Here is an 8358-nt window from a genome sequence, read left to right on the forward strand (position 1 = left end):
CGCAACTTAAAACAGGAAACACGAAAGTTAGAAAGGAAGTGGTTCCAGAAAGTTAGAAGAATCTCATTTAGCCTGGAAAAATAGTTCGAAAATGTACAAAAAAGCTCTCAGTGATGCCAGAACAGCATATTATTCATCATTAATAGAAGAAAACAAGAACAACCCCCGGTTTCTGTTCAGCACTGTAGCCAGGCTGACTAAGAGCCATAGTTCTGTTGAGCCTACTATTCCCTTAACTTTGAGCAGCAATGACTTCATGACCTTCTTTATGAATAAAATTGTAGCTATTAGAGAAAGTATTCACCAGATCCTCCCCCCAAAAATTACAGATAGATCTTCATGTACAGCAGTGCTAGAATCATGGATAAGGCCCCAATCCCTGTTAGACTGCTTTTTACCCATAGATCTCTCTGAGCTAACTTCAATTATTACCTCATCTAAACCTGTCTGCTAGACCCTATTCCAACTAAGCTGCTCAAGGAAGCTTTACCCTTAATAGATACGTTCATATTAGATATCATCAATCTATCTTTAGAAGCAGGCTATGTACCACAGGCCTATAAGGTAGCTGTAATTAAACCATTACTTAAAAAACCCTGTCTTGACCCAGGTGTTTTAGCCAATTACAGACCAATATCTAATCTCCCCTTTATTTCTAAAATAATTGAAAAAGTAGTTGCAAAACAATTATGTAATCACCTTTTATAGGAATAATTTGTATGAAGACTTTCAGTCAGGATTTAGAGTTCATCATAGTACAGAAACAGCACTGGTAAAAGTCACCAACGATCTTCTCATGGCCTCAGATAATGGACTCATCTCTATACTTGTTCTGTTAGATCTTAGTGCTGCATTTGATACCATTGATCATAACATTTTATTACAGAGACTGGAAGATGAAATTGGAATTACAGGAACTGCACTAGGTTGGTTTAAATCTCATTTATCTGATAGATTTCAGTTTGTTCATGTTCATGATGAATCCTCCATGCACACAAAGGTTAGCTATGGAGTTCCACAAGGCTCTGTGTTAGGAACAATACTTTTTACTTTATATATGTCTCCTTTAGGCAACATTATTAGAAAACACTCCATAAATTTCCACTGTTATGCTGATGATACCCAGCTATATTTATCTATGGAACCAGATTAAAATAATCAGTTAATAAAGCTTCATGTCTACAAGACATAAAGGCCTGGATGTCCCACAATTTTTTACTTCTAAACTCAGACAAAACTGAAGTCATAGTATTTGGGCCCACAAATCTCAGAGATATGATGTCCAACCATATTGTTACACTAGATGGCATAAGTCTGGCCTCCAGTACTACTACAAGGAACCTTGGAGTTATTTTTGACCAGGATTTGTCCTTTACCTCACATATAAAACAAATCTCTAGAACAGCCTTCTTCCACCTACGGAACATTGCCAAAATTGGGAGCATCCTGTCTCAAAGTGATGCCGAAAAACTGGTCCATGGATTTGTTACCTCTAGGTTGGACTACTGTAATTCCCTACTTTCAGGATGCCCCAGTAACTCACTAAAGAGCCTGCAATTAATCCAAAATGCTGCAGCAAGAGTGCTGACTGGAACTAGCAAGAGAGATCATATTTCACCTTCACTAGCTTCTCTCCAATTTGCTTCCCATTAAATCTAGAATAAAATTTAAAACCCTGCTTCTTACATATAAAGCTCCGAATGGTCAGGCTCCATCATATATAGAAGATCTCATAGTACCACATCATCCCAGTAGACCACTTCGCTCTCAGAATGCAGGCCTACTTGTGGTTCCCAGAATTTCCAAAGGTAGAATGGGAGGCAGAGCCTTTAGCTATCAAACTCCTCTCCTGTGGAACCAGCTCCCAGTTCAGATTCAGGAAGCAGTTATCTACTTTTAAATCTAGGCTTAAAACCTTCCTCTTTAATAAAGCTTATAGTTAGTTATAGTTGTGCTGCTATAACTATAATCTCCTCTCAACCCACAGTTGTCACCACTATATGACATTAACTCTGTGTTTTTTCCAATAGTTGTCTTTCTTCTTCTGTCCCCCTCTCTCTGTCCCTCTCTGCAGGTGTCCCCAGGCTTTGAAGCTGTGTTTTCCAGTGTGCAGCTGCCCGTCTTACCAACCTGCCTGATGTTTTGTTGTTGCTTTTTTTCTTTTCTCTCGGAACTTTCTACTCACCCGCTTTCCATTGTTTGTTAAAAATATTCTGAGCTGTTAATTCTTACATCGTGTGGACAGGGTGATGATCCCGACCATCATCAGAAGACACAGCACTCCCAAACACAGATCAGCAGATCTGAAAGACTTGTTTTGGACTGGAGGACGATTCAGAGTGTGTGGTCCTGCAGAAGACAAGAAAACCATCAGTCTCAGCTGTCATCATTTTACAGTTTGGTTCTGGTTGATGCTAAAACACTCAGGAAGGTTGTATCAAAACTGAAGTCTTCCACCTGTGCCCTCCACCTAATTCCCACCTCATTTGTTAAAAACATTTTTAATTCATGTCTGACAAACCAGTCAATAGTCAACCACTCTCTTCAAATGGATGTTTTCCCTACAGCCACGGTCCTCAGGAGACTCTGACCAACCCCTGCTGTGATCTATATGCAGTACAATACTTATTACCACTTCAAATCCTTTACCCAGGTTAAAGAAATAAGTATTGAGTGCCCTGAGATGACTTTGTTGTGAATTGGCGCTATATAAATAAAGTTGAATTGAATTGAATTGAATAGTGAAGGTGAAATATGATCTCCCTTGCTAGTTCCAGTCAGCAGTCTTGCTGCAGCATTTTGGATTAATTGAAGGCTTTTTAGGGAGTTATTAGGACACCCCAGGAGTAGGGAATTACAGTAGTCCAACCTAGAGGTAACAAATGCATGGACCAGTTTTTCAGCATCACTTTGAGACAGGATGCTCCTAATTTTAGCAATGTTCCGTAGGTGGAAGAGGGCTGTTCTAGAGATTTGTTTTATATTTAACATAAACGCCAAATCCTGGTCAAAAATAACTCCAAGGTTCCTCACCGCAGTACTGGAGGCCAAAGTTATCTCATCTAAAGTAACTATATTGTTAGACAACATATTTCTCATCTTTTTAGGCCCAAAGAGAATAATTTCAGTTTTGTCTGAATTTAGAAGTAAGAAATTGTAGGACATCCAGGTCTTTATGTCTTTTAGACATGCTTCAAGTTTGACTAATTAGTTAGTATCTTCTGGTTTCACAGATAAATAGAGCTGGGTATCATCTGCATAGCAGTGGAAGTTTATGGAATGTTTCCTAATAATTTTGCCTAAAGGTGACATATACAGATTAAAAAGTATTGGTCCTAACACAGAGCCCTGTGGAACTTTATAACTAACTTTGGTGCATAAAGAAGAGTCATCATTAACATGAACAAGTTGGAATCTGTCTGACAGATAAGATTTAAACCAATGCAATGTGGTTCCTTTAATCCCAAATCCATGTTCTAGTCTCTGTAATAAAATGTTGTGGTCAATGGTGTCAAATGCGGCACTAAGGTCTATTAAGACGAGTATGGACACAAGTCCATTATCTGAAGCCAGGAGAAGATCATTGGTGACTTTTAACCAGTGCTGTTTCTGTACTGTGATGAACTATAAATCCTGACTGCCTTATCATCATACCCCATCTCTTCCCTCAGAGTGAACATTTCCTGTTCACTCTGCACTGTCACCTATCTGATAAAGACACAACAACTTTAAAAAAGAAAAAAACATAGTTATATCTGTGAAGAATGGTCAGCAAACACACAAAAGTGATTAAAACACCCAGTTTGACAGTCATCAGAACTGGATCTACTCTGACTAATAACATTTTATTTCTCCCACTCAGGGCCGTCATTTTGGAGCAGCTCAACATGCAAACATACACATATACACAGTTAAACACAGAGTGTAGAAGAATGACAAAAACTGCATGAGGAAACACCTCACTGCCCCAATAGGACCAGTGCAAATTCCTTTTTTAACATGTGATCATGTGACCAGAAGTGATGAGTCATGTGATACCAAAGTTTCAAAGCTTGTGTGGAGAAGAAGGGGTGTTTCCAGTTTCTGTTTCTGTCCTTGAGCATCATGTGAGCAATGACTAATCAGGCCTTGCTTTGCTGGAACCGTGCGATCATTTTGTTTTGCACTTCATTTGGTTCATGTAAAGGTTTGTTCCAGTGTCTGCAGTTTATTATGAAGGAGGATTCACAGACCTGCGATGATGTGGCAATTCGGAATGTGGTATCTCGCCCAGAATAGGGAGACTGGGAAAGCTTCTAGAGCAAGAACTGAAAGGGCAGCTCGTTGGCAAGTGTCTGGTGGCCAAACCTTTGTCCATGGGGCCCAGACAGACACAACCCAAAGAAACAACATGGAACAACATCCCCCTGTGTGCAGACAACTTGCAGTTATAGGAATCAGGGTCAGTTGCGATGCAAGCCATCCAGCAGGAAAAGTGGGAAGTGTAGTCATGCTGATCCCATGCTTCATAAGGTGTAGGAACATGGAACGTCACCTCTCTGTCGAGAAAGGAGCAGGAGCTGGTGCAGGAAGTTGAACAACACCAACTATATATCATTTAACTTACCTCTACACAAAGCACTGGCTCTGGAACTAAAGTCATAGAGAGGAGTTGGACTCTTTTCTTTTCTGGAGTTTCCCAATATGAGAGGCATCGCGCAGATGAGGGGATACTTAAAAGTCCCCGGCGCAGTGCTGCTGTGTTGGAGCTCTTTCCAGGGAATGAGAGGGTCACCTCTATGTGTCCTTGGACATGGTCCCTGTAAAAGGTACCACATGGGGACTCCACAGTTCTGGTGGGATGATAATGTCTTTACAAAACACCTAAAATGTGTTTTTCACAGAAAACTTACTGGTACTGTACATGTATTAATCAGTTTGTCAGCAAAACATGTTTTGCTATATTTAACGTCCAAAATAACTAGATTGACTAAAGGGGCTTTACGTTCTGGATGAACGGCAGCTTTTTGCCTCAGGCTCTCATATATAAAAAAGTACAAGAAAATAAGTCCCAGCCCCAAAAACATTTAATAAAGAAACTTCAGGAGGAGCAACAAGATGAACAGATGTGCAGTAGATGCTGTGTGGACAGAACAGAGCAACAAAGCAGAAGCTTTCATCCAAAACATCTTAGAATTGATGATCATACAAGATGCTGGTCTGTTCATCAAGAGCAGCTGTACGTTCAGTATCTGTCAACAGATCTGATTCCCACAAGTCAGTAAGATCCACTGTTGATCTGTGTCCATTTTCCTAAATCTGTGGACCAATAGATACTGTGGGAATGGAACTAGTGTGTAAACCACAGATCAGCAGTAAAGACTGGACTAGTTTCTGTTTGGGGAACAAAGTTCTGCTGTGGGTCCTGCATGTGTGTGTAAAATGGTTGAAAAGTATTCATGATTCACTGTGGAGACACCTGAAAGAGGACGGAACAAAGGGAACAGCTGAAAGGAAAAGAAGGAAGAAAAAAATGACTTTTATTAGAAAGAATTTCCTCTGAAACTACTTGATACTTGAAAAGTAGTCAGAGAATAAAGAGATGAAGAAAGAATATTTGCTTTTGAACGTTACATAATACAAGTAACGAAAAAATAGAAAACTGACAGTGTCCTTAACCTAATATTCAGTTGAACAAGCTTCAGAGCGAATCACTGCAGGTCAGTTATTTCTGTCTCAGTGAGACTTCTGCACTTACCAACAGGGAGTTTGACGCCATTTTGTTGAGCAAAATGCTCCGACTGTCTCAGGTTTGAAGGGGAGATTTGCTCCAATCCCATGGACCTTAAGCGTCTCAATAATATTTGCAGCTGTAACCAAAGGAACATCACAACGCTCAAGTCAGAGTTTTCTTTATTCTTTCTGTCATTTGTCAGTTACAGTTGTTCTAACAGGTAAACTGTTAATCTAACAAAACATTTAGATTCTGATTAAACCGTAGATTTAAACTCACGCCACAGTTAACGGTGTGTTTAAAAGTGTCTATTGAACAGGTAGAAGAACCAAATTAGACAGAACAAACTGTTGGTCACGAGTAGACGTCTGGCACTTATGTAGGGATATGTTTCATTTTTTCCACCAAAGCATTTCTTAATTTGTTCCAGCAATATTCCATATATCTGCATCACTGTATAATAATGCAGTTGAGTGCATCAAATAAAATGTTATTTTTCTGTAGACAAAAACACAGTTAGGAATAAATGACTCACTGTAAACTGTGATAAGAACGTTTTCAGAATACACAAAGCCTTTGTTTGTCCACTGGTGAAGGACAGAATGTTTATTTCATAATAAATATTTCTTGTTGAAAGTCCCAGATGTTCTGTACCATCACATTTTACATAATAGTTATAGAAAGAAGTTTATACATGTTACGCTGTTTATTTCTGGTTAAACAAATACATGCAAATGAACAAACTGTCATATACAAAGAAATAAAAATGAGTTCTCATCAAATATGGCACATTAAAAAGTAACACTGCTTTTAAAAAGCAGTTTAAGAAACATTTAAAGCCACATTATACAGATTATCTCCTTCTAATTTTTGTACTTGTAATAAATTCTGGCTACAGAGTAGTTTTTGTGTTGCACTATAAACTGTAATTCAATTATTTGTTGTTGTTTTGATGGTTGTCATTGATTTATTTTTTGTGGCTTAATTGAATCTAAGTATATTTAAATAAATCTTTAAGATATTGCTAAGTGATAATTTGACACTTACCTTCTTCCTGTGGCTGAAAATCAGTCTGTTTCTCTTCGATAATGACTGGATTATCACAAATATCCACGTCCTTTTCCACCCAACCTGTTCTATCTTCCTCCACCTTTCTGTTGGATCTCACCTTCTTGGAAAAACCTGGTTTGGTGCAAACATCCGAAAACATTGATGAATTCTAGCTGTATTTCACTAACTGTTACTGTGGTAATCAGATATTATGTGTCAAGGACCGAACAGGTAGACACAGGACACAGGAATAAAGTCTCAGAGAAAAAAGCTTTTATTTACTCATATCCAAAAAAATTTGAATGACTAATAAAATTTGGGCTCTAAAAGAGGTCAAAACTGAAATGACAAAACAACTTCAAACCACAAACGGAGACAAAACTGACCTAACCTGAGTGACACAAGGGGCAACATATATACTGGCTGGTCAAACCAATATGACACACAAGGGACATTACTGTAACTACTACTCTCCTTTCGGCTTATCCCGTGAGTTCAAGGTCGCCACAGCGGATCATTGTCCGCATGTTGATTTGGCACAGTTTTTACGCCGGATGCCCTTCCTGACGCAACCCTCCCCAATTTTCTACTGGGCTTTCTACCTGCATTGCTGGGGAGGGGAACGAGCTGTTAGGGGTTCAGTGTCTGACCCGGTCGGAGTTATGGACATATCCAACAATCTTTTCTGCAATTTCAGTGATAGTTGGAGCATGAAGGGTGCAGCCAGGCCCTACGTGGTGACAGGTGGAATACATCAGTGTTAGCAGGAATGCAGTATGAGCATGATGCTAATAGAAATCTCCATAAATATGCTTACAGAGATCAACACCCATGATGCAGCTCAAGACTCACTGTGAGGACAGTTGTATTACTCCATAGAATTATAGCTTCAGAATCTGGGAATAGAATCTTTCCTGTTGCAGTTACTGCACCTGGATACAGGGTGATTCTGAGACTGTCTACACACCAATTATACTGCATCTAGCTACAACAGAGGGTCTGAGTAAAAAAGACTTTGTGTGCAGCATCTAATCAGCATAAACACGTGAAGCTGCACCTGTTCTCCCTCAACAACAGAATGAAGTTCTGCCTGCAGAAAAACTGCATAACAGCTTTTTTCTTTTTTTTTTTACAGCTTCTGGGCGACAGGACAACCACATCACACTGAGCAGTTATATGCAGCATATTGTGATCAACAAGGAAGATGGAGAAGTGAATATTCTGATTATTCTAAAAACTGGATGTGTGAGCAGAAGATTTTAAGCTTCCTCTGATGACTGAGACGTGTGTAGTGTTGGGATGAAGCTGTTTGTCAAACTCTGAAATGTTCTTCCTGATCCTCAGTGATCCTCACTGATCCTCAGTGTCTTGCCCAAGGACACTTCGACATATAGCCAGCGCCGGGGATCGAACCACTCACCCTGTGGTCCGTAAGCAACTGCCTTTACCAACTGAGCTATAGCCGCCCCTAGGGGACATTACTGTAACTAAGCAGATTATATTCACACACTAGACAAACAGTAACATGACCCAATTTTTAATAAATACAAAAACCTATAAAGAAACATTTTCCCCATATTTCCCCCTCCCTGCAT

The sequence above is a fragment of the Channa argus genome, chromosome 1 (assembly GCF_033026475.1).
Source record: "Channa argus isolate prfri chromosome 1, Channa argus male v1.0, whole genome shotgun sequence".
Classification (NCBI taxonomy): Eukaryota; Metazoa; Chordata; class Actinopteri; order Anabantiformes; family Channidae; genus Channa; species Channa argus.